General features: G+C 48.3%; 7 non-coding genes and 2 pseudogenes across 7 annotated transcripts; all 9 read left to right on the top strand.

Moving 5' to 3' along the window:
- The first annotated feature begins 88 nt into the window (after nt 1-88).
- LOC142131171 (U2 spliceosomal RNA) lies at nt 89-279 on the top strand. The gene has a single exon (XR_012686331.1). It is a non-coding gene; the product is annotated as a U2 spliceosomal RNA (small nuclear RNA).
- An 819-nt stretch (nt 280-1,098) lies between these two features.
- On the top strand, nt 1,099-1,289 carry LOC142131170 (U2 spliceosomal RNA). The gene has a single exon (XR_012686330.1). It is a non-coding gene; the product is annotated as a U2 spliceosomal RNA (small nuclear RNA).
- Nucleotides 1,290-2,108: 819 nt separating this feature from the next.
- LOC142131215 (U2 spliceosomal RNA) lies at nt 2,109-2,265 on the top strand (annotated as a pseudogene).
- Nucleotides 2,266-7,917: 5,652 nt separating this feature from the next.
- Nucleotides 7,918-8,090, top strand: LOC142131200 (U2 spliceosomal RNA; annotated as a pseudogene).
- Nucleotides 8,091-8,909: 819 nt separating this feature from the next.
- Nucleotides 8,910-9,100, top strand: LOC142131219 (U2 spliceosomal RNA). The gene has a single exon (XR_012686357.1). It is a non-coding gene; the product is annotated as a U2 spliceosomal RNA (small nuclear RNA).
- An 819-nt stretch (nt 9,101-9,919) lies between these two features.
- LOC142131207 (U2 spliceosomal RNA) lies at nt 9,920-10,110 on the top strand. Its single transcript, XR_012686356.1, has one exon. It is a non-coding gene; the product is annotated as a U2 spliceosomal RNA (small nuclear RNA).
- Nucleotides 10,111-10,929: 819 nt separating this feature from the next.
- Nucleotides 10,930-11,120, top strand: LOC142131195 (U2 spliceosomal RNA). Its single transcript, XR_012686351.1, has one exon. It is a non-coding gene; the product is annotated as a U2 spliceosomal RNA (small nuclear RNA).
- An 819-nt stretch (nt 11,121-11,939) lies between these two features.
- Nucleotides 11,940-12,130, top strand: LOC142131181 (U2 spliceosomal RNA). The gene has a single exon (XR_012686340.1). It is a non-coding gene; the product is annotated as a U2 spliceosomal RNA (small nuclear RNA).
- An 819-nt stretch (nt 12,131-12,949) lies between these two features.
- LOC142131169 (U2 spliceosomal RNA) lies at nt 12,950-13,140 on the top strand. Its single transcript, XR_012686329.1, has one exon. It is a non-coding gene; the product is annotated as a U2 spliceosomal RNA (small nuclear RNA).
- The last annotated feature ends 406 nt before the right edge of the window (nt 13,141-13,546 follow it).

Raw genomic sequence — 13,546 nt, 5'->3', positions numbered from 1 at the left:
AAAGTATACGGCGTGTGGCGTGGCTGTCTCCTACAGTTGTCAGGCCTAGCCTGAGAAGCGGGCGCTTTCCTGGGTCCCTTTTCAGGTTATCGCTTCTCGGCCTTTTGGCTAAGATCAAGTGTAGTATCTGTTCTTATCAGTTTAATATCTGATACGCCCCCTATCTGGGGGCCATATATTAAATGGATTTTTAGAACAGGGAGATGGAAGAAGAGCTTGCTCTGTCCACTCCACGCATTGACCTGGTATTGCAGTACTTCCAGGACCGGTGCACTTCTCTTATCCAGTTATCAAAAAATAGAATCATGTCTCTTTTCAGCAACAAAAAAACATAAGAACAGATTTTTGTCTCCTGTGTCTTATTTCGTGTCAATTTATTGTGTCTTTTTGTTGTTTTGTTTCTTATCTCTTTTAGCAAACAAGCATTTGCAGATAAGAAGACCCTTTTCTTTGTCCAAAAGGATTACTGAATTGATCCAATTATTCCTTTAATGGAGCAACTTGTGATTTGCAAATTCAATTGGATCTCCGAATGAATGAAACTATTAATCTGACGTAGTGTGTCTCCCTCTTGTGGACCCAGTGACATAATAAAGGCAAGTGAGGATTATGACACACACCTTTTAGAACCCTGCTGCTGTTGCAGCATGCAGCTTCCTTTTCTATTTACTTGCCGGTGGCCCGAGAAACAATTGTGATGCACCTTGAAGTGCTGTTTCTGTGACATGCTGTGAATATTCCGAAAGAAGCTGGGCAGACAGTGTGATTAATTGCCTGGGGAGACGAGGACGGAACGGCAGGCCGACTAATCAGCGGGCGTCGTTGCACTTATGGTCAAGGGGAGGAGTTAATGCAAATTTTGCAGGCATCTCGTTTGAAAAGTCCTCGGCTCATGTGCGTGCCTTTGCAGACAGAGAGGTGTAAAGAGGGTCCCAGTGAAGGTGTCAGGCTTTTCAGGCTAGTCGGGCCTAGAATGTGCAGCAATGGAGTGTTGTGGGCCGCCGCTGAAGAAAGTATACGGCGTGTGGCGTGGCTGTCTCCTACAGTTGTCAGGCCTAGCCTGAGAAGCGGGCGCTTTCCTGGGTCCCTTTTCAGGTTATCGCTTCTCGGCCTTTTGGCTAAGATCAAGTGTAGTATCTGTTCTTATCAGTTTAATATCTGATACGCCCCCTATCTGGGGGCCATATATTAAATGGATTTTTAGAACAGGGAGATGGAAGAAGAGCTTGCTCTGTCCACTCCACGCATTGACCTGGTATTGCAGTACTTCCAGGACCGGTGCACTTCTCTTATCCAGTTATCAAAAAATAGAATCATGTCTCTTTTCAGCAACAAAAAAACATAAGAACAGATTTTTGTCTCCTGTGTCTTATTTCGTGTCAATTTATTGTGTCTTTTTGTTGTTTTGTTTCTTATCTCTTTTAGCAAACAAGCATTTGCAGATAAGAAGACCCTTTTCTTTGTCCAAAAGGATTACTGAATTGATCCAATTATTCCTTTAATGGAGCAACTTGTGATTTGCAAATTCAATTGGATCTCCGAATGAATGAAACTATTAATCTGACGTAGTGTGTCTCCCTCTTGTGGACCCAGTGACATAATAAAGGCAAGTGAGGATTATGACACACACCTTTTAGAACCCTGCTGCTGTTGCAGCATGCAGCTTCCTTTTCTATTTACTTGCCGGTGGCCCGAGAAACAATTGTGATGCACCTTGAAGTGCTGTTTCTGTGACATGCTGTGAATATTCCGAAAGAAGCTGGGCAGACAGTGTGATTAATTGCCTGGGGAGACGAGGACGGAACGGCAGGCCGACTAATCAGCGGGCGTCGTTGCACTTATGGTCAAGGGGAGGAGTTAATGCAAATTTTGCAGGCATCTCGTTTGAAAAGTCCTCGGCTCATGTGCGTGCCTTTGCAGACAGAGAGGTGTAAAGAGGGTCCCAGTGAAGGTGTCAGGCTTTTCAGGCTAGTCGGGCCTAGAATGTGCAGCAATGGAGTGTTGTGGGCCGCCGCTGAAGAAAGTATACGGCGTGTGGCGTGGCTGTCTCCTACAGTTGTCAGGCCTAGCCTGAGAAGCGGGCGCTTTCCTGGGTCCCTTTTCAGGTTATCGCTTCTCGGCCTTTTGGCTAAGATCAAGTGTAGTATCTGTTCTTATCAGCTTACCAACTACCCGGTGGAGGTTATGCTGAGTGTGGCTCATCCGATAGCGCACTCTAACATTGGTGAGGGGCTGATGTAGACTCTGCTGCATGGTGCACTTGTCTCTCTCCTGCCCAAAACCCAGAGGACATACCTGAGTGTGGCTCATCCGATAGCACACTCTAACCCTGGTGAGGAACTGTTTGAGACTTGTGTTACCCGATCAAAGCCGGCCAGGAGCAAGAAGACCGACCCCGGGGAAGAAGCGCTGCCGACCCCCCCTGCCTGCCGGGAAGAAGACGCCGGGAGCACCTCCGGCTGAAGAAGCCCTCCTCTCCTCGGGCCCTGCTCCACTGGAAGAAGCGCCTCCTCTTCAGCGGAAGCCCCTGCTCCTCTCTACCCAGCGGGAGGACATCTGCACTGCTCCCTCCACCCCGGACGACCAGCCTCTCTACCCCAGGAAGAGCCAGGACGATGGCCTCAGCTACCCCAGCTCCTGCCTCCACCCCTGCTCCTGCCCCTGGGAAGAAGGGAGGAAAGAACACCGCCCCGAAGCCTCTCCCCGTGGCCGGAACCTCTGCCTCCACCGCCCCTGCTGCTGCCGGACAAGGCCAGCCCAACCAGGACACCCCCCAGAAGACCCCCACCCTGGAACCCTGGATGAGGCAGACCGTGGTCCTGAAGCTGAAGGAAGTGGAAGGAAGGGTCCCAGACATGACTGCCGAGACCTTCGGCAAGAAGATGATCCTGGACCAGGGCTTCTCCAAGGCTGAAACCCTCAGCGTGCAGAACTACCTGAAAGGGATCTGGTACATCACCTTCGCCTCCATTGCCATCTGCAAGAGGTACTGGGAGGCAGTGAAGACTGCGAGACCGGAGTCTCCCTTCTCCCGCTTCGTGGGGAACTGCCCCATCCAGAGAGAGGAGAGAAGAGTCACGGTCTCCATGAGAAATCCTCACACCCCTGGTAAGGACATCGCTACCTTCCTGAGCCGCTTCTGCTCCGTGGTCAAGGACCCCTCCAAGATCCTGGATGTCAACGGCTTCTGGACAGGCAAGTGGTCCATTATCATCAGACTGAGGAAAGACAGCACGGCAACTGACGGACTCCAACACCTGCCATCAAGCTTTGCCCTGGGCGGCTCTGCCGGCCTCCTCCACTATGCCGATCAGCCGAGGAACTGCAGAAAATGCGGGGAAGCTGACCACATGGCGAGAAGCTGCAAGGTCTCAGCCTGCAGGAACTGCAAGGTGGCGGGGCACGAGTCCAAGGATTGCCCAAGAAAATTGTCCTGCAACCTCTGCGGCCTGGCCAGCCACATCTACAGGGACTGCCCCCAGAGGGCCAGATCCTACGCTGCAGCTGCCGGGATTGGACTGCCGGAAAGCGGACCTGCCCCTGCCCTGCAGCCCAAGCCAGCCCAGAGGAAGCAACAGAAGCCCACACCGCAGCCAAGAGCTGGTAAGATATCTCCCACCCCTGTTGTGACAGCACCCCCCTCCCTCCCCGCTGTCACAACACCCCCCCCCCCCTGCAGTAGCACTAACCCCCTCCACCGCTACTGCAGCTCCCCCCCTTTCCCTGGAGGATTTCCCCCCCCTCCTCCCTCTTGTGTCTGCAGGTGATGAGAACAAACAAAGAAGGAAGCGGAAAGAGCTGGACAGCCCAGCTGGCGACTCTGACCCTTCCAAGAAAAAGGCAATCGAGCTGGAAGAGGACCCTCTCCCGTCAGAGGGGGCCCTGGTAGAGATGGTGGATGAGCTGCTGGATTCTGAGCAGGAGGAGGAAGAATTCCTACAACTGCCCCAAATCTGCCTATTCGACCAGCTAGAGGAGAAAGGTCTGCTCCCACCCGAAGGGGACACGGGCAGACCGGACCAAGTCCCACCGGACAAGGAGGGTAACTGATGTATTGACTGTGCTAACTCTCTTTTTTCTCCCAACTAATGGCTAACTTTTCTCTTTTTACCATTAATGTGAGGAGTGTGAAGGATAAGATTAGACGTCAGTCTGTGTTTACCTTTCTTGACAGTCAGAAATGTGATGTTTACATGTTGCAGGAATGTTCTCTCCCTTTCTCTAGTTCCTACAGGCATCTGGGGAGGCAGTGGTCTCACGGGCCCTCCTATTGGTCTGGGGGGAGTGACTGTAAGTCTGCAGGGGTCGCCATTCTTATCAGGGGAAGCCTCTTCACATTAGATTCCGTTCAGGAGTTTGTCTGCGGCAGATTGCTTATCGTAGATGGCTCCTGGGCGGGTGAGCCTATCAGGCTTATCTGTGTGTATGCATCCCCGGGTAAGAATGAGCGTTTGGAGCTTTTCCAGACCCTGCGGGCCCAGCTCGCAACCACCAGGGCGGTAGTGATGGCTGGGGACTTTAACTGTCCTATAGAGGAAGATGGTAGGAGTTCTTGTACTAATGCTAAACTTGATGTTTCTTCCAGGTTGTTGCAGGAGATGGTAGCCGAAGCATCCTTGCGGGATGCAGTGGGATCTATGGGGGCCGGCTCTGTGAATTATACTTGGAGCCGCCCCGATGGCTCAGTGCGTTCCCGGATTGACTTTGTGTTTACATCGAGAGCGGTAAGACAAAACAGGCATGTCATGGTTCCCTGCTTTTTCTCTGATCATAGGGCCATTCTCTTTGAAGGTGTTCTGGGTCACGGGTTCCCTCCCGGCCCTGGCTCTTGGAAGCTGAACTGCGCTCTGCTGGGAAAGGAAGAGGTGATGGTTGAGCTGAGGGATGCCTATGTAATGTGGAAAAATGACAAAATGTATTTTGACTGTATGTCTAACTGGTGGGAGTACGTCAAGGGCAAGTTTCGCAGTTTCTTTCAGGCTAAAGGCCGCCAACAGGCGTGTGAGAGGAAGAGAAACTTCAGGAGACTTCAGCGTCAGCTGCAGTCCCTGCTGGATCTCCAACTCTGCGGCTGGGATGTGAAGGATGATCTGGCTGAGGCCAAAGGGGGCCTGAAAAGGCACTTCGAGGAAGAGGCCAATCGCATTATCTTCCGTTCCAAGGTGGAGAATCTGGAGAAGGGTGAGAAATGTAATTCTTTCTTTTTCAGAAAACTCCACTCCGGCCACACGCCCCTGACTGAACTGCGGGACGAGTCTGGCACCCCCAGGAGGGGGAAGGAGGGCGTCATGGGAGTCGTCTCAGACTACTACGGCAAACTCTACTCCCCTAAGACTACAGAAGACGACGCAGCTGAATCTTTCCTGTCAGGTATCACTAACCCTATTGATCCTACAGGTAGGGCAGCTATGGATGCCCCCCTCACCTTGGGGGAGCTGCACTCTGCCGCTAAATCCTTTAGGCCGGGCAGGACCCCGGGCAGTGATGGCCTCCCAGCCGAGCTCTATGTAGCGCTGTGGGACCTCATTGGCCCGGACCTGTTAGAGCTGTATGAGGAGATGGTGGTGGAGGGCAGGATGCCTCCTACTCTGAGAGAGGGCTTGATCACGATTTTGTACAAGCGCAAGGGAGAGAGATGTGACCTCAAAAATTGGAGGCCCATCTCCCTCCTGAACGTGGACTACAAGATTTTGGCCAAGGTACTAGCCAACAGGCTAAAGGTTGTCATTGGGCGAATTGTTCATCCTGATCAGACTTGTGGCATTCCTGGTAGAAGGATTGCAGACAGCCTTGCGCTGCTGAGGGACACGGTTCATTATATCAAAGACCGCCATGCACATGTGGCCCTGGTCAGTCTTGATCAGGAGAAGGCCTTTGATCGTGTCTCTCATGGTTTTATGCGTAAGGTTCTGTGCAGGTTTGGATTGGGTGATATGTTTTGTTCTTATGTTAACCTGATGTACCTTGATATTTACAGCTCTGTGTTGGTGAACGGCTGGAAGACTGACCCCTTCTCTGTACTGTCTGGGGTCAGACAAGGCTGCCCTCTTTCACCTCTCCTTTTTGTCTGTTGTATAGAGCTCTTTGCGATGTCCATCAGGCGAAACCCAGAGATCAGAGGGATCACCGCACCGGGTCCAGACCGACTAGAGGCCAAGTGTTCGCTCTACATGGACGACGTCACTGTCTTCTGCGCTGATCAGCGTTCGGTGGCAGCACTCGTCCAGACCTGCAACAACTTCGGCCAAGCTTCAGGGGCAAAAGTCAACTGCGGGAAGTCAGAGGCAATGCTGTTTGGTCAGTGGCACCTGTCATCCCCCGCTGCATTCCCCTTCACAATCAAGCCGGACTTCATCAAAATTCTTGGAGTTTGGTTCGGTGGAGAGGAGGCGGCCCTGAAGTGCTGGGAAGAGAGACTGGCAACAGTCCGGCAAAAGATTGGACTGTGGAGCCTCAGACTTCTTACCATCGAAGGGAAAGCACTGGTACTGCGCAACGAGATTCTTCCCGTTCTTCAGTACACGGCCCAAGCTTGGCCACCTCTTGCTGCCGTCTGTAAGACCATCACGAGGACAGTCTTTCACTTCATCTGGGGCTCCAAAATGGACAGAGTGAAGCGGTCAGTTATGTACAAGGAGCCCCACAAAGGTGGGAAAGGGATCCCGGATATCCCCACCATGCTGCGTGCCTTCGTTGTTTGCAACTGTATCCGCAGGACACTCCTTGAAAAGAACGTTTGCTCTGCTGGGAAGTCCATGTCACGCTTTTTCCTTCTTCCTCTTTGGAGGAAACTTGGTTGGGACAAGTGGGACAGCTCCTTCCCTTACAACTGGACTACACCTTGGTTTTACCTGGATGTTGGACAATTTGTGAGGGAGCACCATCTGGAGGGACTTAAACCAGACTTGTGGAAACCTAAAACTATCCACAAGCTCATCAGAGCTAAGGACATTATGGAGTCTGTTCCAGGGCTCCCTGTGGCCACGGCCAAACATGTTTGGGAGAATGTGGCCTCTAAGAGACTGACTAATGGACATAAAGACATTGCATGGATGGCCATTCAGGGGGGTTTGCCTCTCAGGACATTTATGCACTCCCGGAACCTGTGCAGATATGTTCACTGCCCCTTTTGTATTACCAAGAGGGAGACTGCTCAACATATCTTTTGGGACTGTCCCACTGCACAGGCATTGTTGGATGCCCTGGAACATGAACTTAAGGACAGTGTGCCCAGGACTTGCCTTTCATACCATTCGGTATTTTATGGATTATTTCCTGGGACTCACACCGTTGAGGCAATCCAGGAGGCCTGGCGCCTTATGAACTGTTTTAAGGACGCTATGTGGCTTGCCAGGAACCGCCTCATCTTGAAGCGGGAGAAGATGACCATCCAGGACTGTCGCAGGCTTATCCATAGCCTGTTAAGAGACTATAACACCCTTGACAGTCCTGAGGAAGATGAAGACGACGATTGATTGTAATTGATTGATTGTTGTCCCCTCTTCTCCTCCTCCCCATTGTGTCTATTTTCAATAAAAAACTTTGGTTTGTGCTCCCCTCCCTCTCCCCCTCCAACCCATTCCCCTTCACAGCATGAAGTATTATTGAATGTCATGTCTATTTATGCACCCTTCCCTTTGTGTCTGTCCTCAATAAAAACTTTTTGCTCGTGACTCCATCACCCTACCCCTCTCACCTACCTCCCCCTCACATCCAATGTTATTTTATTGCACTGAAATACACTGTAAAGTTTGAATGGTTAGTGCAGTACTTGATGTATATAGTGTAGGATGTCATGTCTTGTACTTTATGCCCTGTACTGTACTAAAACGTATGCATGATCATGTCTTACGGTGTACTGCGTACACTTGAATGAAATGTATGAACTGTGTTTTTTGTACTTTATACAAAATAAAGCTACTTTTTCAATCAAAAAATCTGTTCTTATCAGTTTAATATCTGATACGCCCCCTATCTGGGGGCCATATATTAAATGGATTTTTAGAACAGGGAGATGGAAGAAGAGCTTGCTCTGTCCACTCCACGCATTGACCTGGTATTGCAGTACTTCCAGGACCGGTGCACTTCTCTTATCCAGTTATCAAAAAATAGAATCATGTCTCTTTTCAGCAACAAAAAAACATAAGAACAGATTTTTGTCTCCTGTGTCTTATTTCGTGTCAATTTATTGTGTCTTTTTGTTGTTTTGTTTCTTATCTCTTTTAGCAAACAAGCATTTGCAGATAAGAAGACCCTTTTCTTTGTCCAAAAGGATTACTGAATTGATCCAATTATTCCTTTAATGGAGCAACTTGTGATTTGCAAATTCAATTGGATCTCCGAATGAATGAAACTATTAATCTGACGTAGTGTGTCTCCCTCTTGTGGACCCAGTGACATAATAAAGGCAAGTGAGGATTATGACACACACCTTTTAGAACCCTGCTGCTGTTGCAGCATGCAGCTTCCTTTTCTATTTACTTGCCGGTGGCCCGAGAAACAATTGTGATGCACCTTGAAGTGCTGTTTCTGTGACATGCTGTGAATATTCCGAAAGAAGCTGGGCAGACAGTGTGATTAATTGCCTGGGGAGACGAGGACGGAACGGCAGGCCGACTAATCAGCGGGCGTCGTTGCACTTATGGTCAAGGGGAGGAGTTAATGCAAATTTTGCAGGCATCTCGTTTGAAAAGTCCTCGGCTCATGTGCGTGCCTTTGCAGACAGAGAGGTGTAAAGAGGGTCCCAGTGAAGGTGTCAGGCTTTTCAGGCTAGTCGGGCCTAGAATGTGCAGCAATGGAGTGTTGTGGGCCGCCGCTGAAGAAAGTATACGGCGTGTGGCGTGGCTGTCTCCTACAGTTGTCAGGCCTAGCCTGAGAAGCGGGCGCTTTCCTGGGTCCCTTTTCAGGTTATCGCTTCTCGGCCTTTTGGCTAAGATCAAGTGTAGTATCTGTTCTTATCAGTTTAATATCTGATACGCCCCCTATCTGGGGGCCATATATTAAATGGATTTTTAGAACAGGGAGATGGAAGAAGAGCTTGCTCTGTCCACTCCACGCATTGACCTGGTATTGCAGTACTTCCAGGACCGGTGCACTTCTCTTATCCAGTTATCAAAAAATAGAATCATGTCTCTTTTCAGCAACAAAAAAACATAAGAACAGATTTTTGTCTCCTGTGTCTTATTTCGTGTCAATTTATTGTGTCTTTTTGTTGTTTTGTTTCTTATCTCTTTTAGCAAACAAGCATTTGCAGATAAGAAGACCCTTTTCTTTGTCCAAAAGGATTACTGAATTGATCCAATTATTCCTTTAATGGAGCAACTTGTGATTTGCAAATTCAATTGGATCTCCGAATGAATGAAACTATTAATCTGACGTAGTGTGTCTCCCTCTTGTGGACCCAGTGACATAATAAAGGCAAGTGAGGATTATGACACACACCTTTTAGAACCCTGCTGCTGTTGCAGCATGCAGCTTCCTTTTCTATTTACTTGCCGGTGGCCCGAGAAACAATTGTGATGCACCTTGAAGTGCTGTTTCTGTGACATGCTGTGAATATTCCGAAAGAAGCTGGGCAGACAGTGTGATTAATTGCCTGGGGAGACGAGGACGGAACGGCAGGCCGACTAATCAGCGGGCGTCGTTGCACTTATGGTCAAGGGGAGGAGTTAATGCAAATTTTGCAGGCATCTCGTTTGAAAAGTCCTCGGCTCATGTGCGTGCCTTTGCAGACAGAGAGGTGTAAAGAGGGTCCCAGTGAAGGTGTCAGGCTTTTCAGGCTAGTCGGGCCTAGAATGTGCAGCAATGGAGTGTTGTGGGCCGCCGCTGAAGAAAGTATACGGCGTGTGGCGTGGCTGTCTCCTACAGTTGTCAGGCCTAGCCTGAGAAGCGGGCGCTTTCCTGGGTCCCTTTTCAGGTTATCGCTTCTCGGCCTTTTGGCTAAGATCAAGTGTAGTATCTGTTCTTATCAGTTTAATATCTGATACGCCCCCTATCTGGGGGCCATATATTAAATGGATTTTTAGAACAGGGAGATGGAAGAAGAGCTTGCTCTGTCCACTCCACGCATTGACCTGGTATTGCAGTACTTCCAGGACCGGTGCACTTCTCTTATCCAGTTATCAAAAAATAGAATCATGTCTCTTTTCAGCAACAAAAAAACATAAGAACAGATTTTTGTCTCCTGTGTCTTATTTCGTGTCAATTTATTGTGTCTTTTTGTTGTTTTGTTTCTTATCTCTTTTAGCAAACAAGCATTTGCAGATAAGAAGACCCTTTTCTTTGTCCAAAAGGATTACTGAATTGATCCAATTATTCCTTTAATGGAGCAACTTGTGATTTGCAAATTCAATTGGATCTCCGAATGAATGAAACTATTAATCTGACGTAGTGTGTCTCCCTCTTGTGGACCCAGTGACATAATAAAGGCAAGTGAGGATTATGACACACACCTTTTAGAACCCTGCTGCTGTTGCAGCATGCAGCTTCCTTTTCTATTTACTTGCCGGTGGCCCGAGAAACAATTGTGATGCACCTTGAAGTGCTGTTTCTGTGACATGCTGTGAATATTCCGAAAGAAGCTGGGCAGACAGTGTGATTAATTGCCTGGGGAGACGAGGACGGAACGGCAGGCCGACTAATCAGCGGGCGTCGTTGCACTTATGGTCAAGGGGAGGAGTTAATGCAAATTTTGCAGGCATCTCGTTTGAAAAGTCCTCGGCTCATGTGCGTGCCTTTGCAGACAGAGAGGTGTAAAGAGGGTCCCAGTGAAGGTGTCAGGCTTTTCAGGCTAGTCGGGCCTAGAATGTGCAGCAATGGAGTGTTGTGGGCCGCCGCTGAAGAAAGTATACGGCGTGTGGCGTGGCTGTCTCCTACAGTTGTCAGGCCTAGCCTGAGAAGCGGGCGCTTTCCTGGGTCCCTTTTCAGGTTATCGCTTCTCGGCCTTTTGGCTAAGATCAAGTGTAGTATCTGTTCTTATCAGTTTAATATCTGATACGCCCCCTATCTGGGGGCCATATATTAAATGGATTTTTAGAACAGGGAGATGGAAGAAGAGCTTGCTCTGTCCACTCCACGCATTGACCTGGTATTGCAGTACTTCCAGGACCGGTGCACTTCTCTTATCCAGTTATCAAAAAATAGAATCATGTCTCTTTTCAGCAACAAAAAAACATAAGAACAGATTTTTGTCTCCTGTGTCTTATTTCGTGTCAATTTATTGTGTCTTTTTGTTGTTTTGTTTCTTATCTCTTTTAGCAAACAAGCATTTGCAGATAAGAAGACCCTTTTCTTTGTCCAAAAGGATTACTGAATTGATCCAATTATTCCTTTAATGGAGCAACTTGTGATTTGCAAATTCAATTGGATCTCCGAATGAATGAAACTATTAATCTGACGTAGTGTGTCTCCCTCTTGTGGACCCAGTGACATAATAAAGGCAAGTGAGGATTATGACACACACCTTTTAGAACCCTGCTGCTGTTGCAGCATGCAGCTTCCTTTTCTATTTACTTGCCGGTGGCCCGAGAAACAATTGTGATGCACCTTGAAGTGCTGTTTCTGTGACATGCTGTGAATATTCCGAAAGAAGCTGGGCAGACAGTGTGATTAATTGCCTGGGGAGACGAGGACGGAACGGCAGGCCGACTAATCAGCGGGCGTCGTTGCACTTATGGTCAAGGGGAGGAGTTAATGCAAATTTTGCAGGCATCTCGTTTGAAAAGTCCTCGGCTCATGTGCGTGCCTTTGCAGACAGAGAGGTGTAAAGAGGGTCCCAGTGAAGGTGTCAGGCTTTTCAGGCTAGTCGGGCCTAGAATGTGCAGCAATGGAGTGTTGTGGGCCGCCGCTGAAGAAAGTATACGGCGTGTGGCGTGGCTGTCTCCTACAGTTGTCAGGCCTAGCCTGAGAAGCGGGCGCTTTCCTGGGTCCCTTTTCAGGTTATCGCTTCTCGGCCTTTTGGCTAAGATCAAGTGTAGTATCTGTTCTTATCAGTTTAATATCTGATACGCCCCCTATCTGGGGGCCATATATTAAATGGATTTTTAGAACAGGGAGATGGAAGAAGAGCTTGCTCTGTCCACTCCACGCATTGACCTGGTATTGCAGTACTTCCAGGACCGGTGCACTTCTCTTATCCAGTTATCAAAAAATAGAATCATGTCTCTTTTCAGCAACAAAAAAACATAAGAACAGATTTTTGTCTCCTGTGTCTTATTTCGTGTCAATTTATTGTGTCTTTTTGTTGTTTTGTTTCTTATCTCTTTTAGCAAACAAGCATTTGCAGATAAGAAGACCCTTTTCTTTGTCCAAAAGGATTACTGAATTGATCCAATTATTCCTTTAATGGAGCAACTTGTGATTTGCAAATTCAATTGGATCTCCGAATGAATGAAACTATTAATCTGACGTAGTGTGTCTCCCTCTTGTGGACCCAGTGACATAATAAAGGCAAGTGAGGATTATGACACACACCTTTTAGAACCCTGCTGCTGTTGCAGCATGCAGCTTCCTTTTCTATTTACTTGCCGGTGGCCCGAGAAACAATTGTGATGCACCTTGAAGTGCTGTTTCTGTGACATGCTGTGAATATTCCGAAAGAAGCTGGGCAGACAGTGTGATTAATTGCCTGGGGAGACGAGGACGGAACGGCAGGCCGACTAATCAGCGGGCGTCGTTGCACTTATGGTCAAGGGGAGGAGTTAATGCAAATTTTGCAGGCATCTCGTTTGAAAAGTCCTCGGCTCATGTGCGTGCCTTTGCAGACAGAGAGGTGTAAAGAGGGTCCCAGTGAAGGTGTCAGGCTTTTCAGGCTAGTCGGGCCTAGAATGTGCAGCAATGGAGTGTTGTGGGCCGCCGCTGAAGAAAGTATACGGCGTGTGGCGTGGCTGTCTCCTACAGTTGTCAGGCCTAGCCTGAGAAGCGGGCGCTTTCCTGGGTCCCTTTTCAGGTTATCGCTTCTCGGCCTTTTGGCTAAGATCAAGTGTAGTATCTGTTCTTATCAGTTTAATATCTGATACGCCCCCTATCTGGGGGCCATATATTAAATGGATTTTTAGAACAGGGAGATGGAAGAAGAGCTTGCTCTGTCCACTCCACGCATTGACCTGGTATTGCAGTACTTCCAGGACCGGTGCACTTCTCTTATCCAGTTATCAAAAAATAGAATCATGTCTCTTTTCAGCAACAAAAAAACATAAGAACAGATTTTTGTCTCCTGTGTCTTATTTCGTGTCAATTTATTGTGTCTTTTTGTTGTTTTGTTTCTTATCTCTTTTAGCAAACAAGCATTTGCAGATAAGAAGACCCTTTTCTTTGTCCAAAAGGATTACTGAATTGATCCAATTATTCCTTTAATGGAGCAACTTGTGATTTGCAAATTCAATTGGATCTCCGAATGAATGAAACTATTAATCTGACGTAGTGTGTCTCCCTCTTGTGGACCCAGTGACATAATAAAGGCAAGTGAGGATTATGACACACACCTTTTAGAACCCTGCTGCTGTTGCAGCATGCAGCTTCCTTTTCTATTTACTTGCCGGTGGCCCGA

Source organism: Mixophyes fleayi, unplaced genomic scaffold, assembly GCF_038048845.1.
Source record: "Mixophyes fleayi isolate aMixFle1 unplaced genomic scaffold, aMixFle1.hap1 Scaffold_334, whole genome shotgun sequence".
In the NCBI taxonomy this organism is placed as follows: Eukaryota; Metazoa; Chordata; class Amphibia; order Anura; family Limnodynastidae; genus Mixophyes; species Mixophyes fleayi.
The sequence above is the reverse complement of the archived record's forward strand: the minus strand, read 5'-3'. Positions and strand labels throughout refer to the sequence as shown.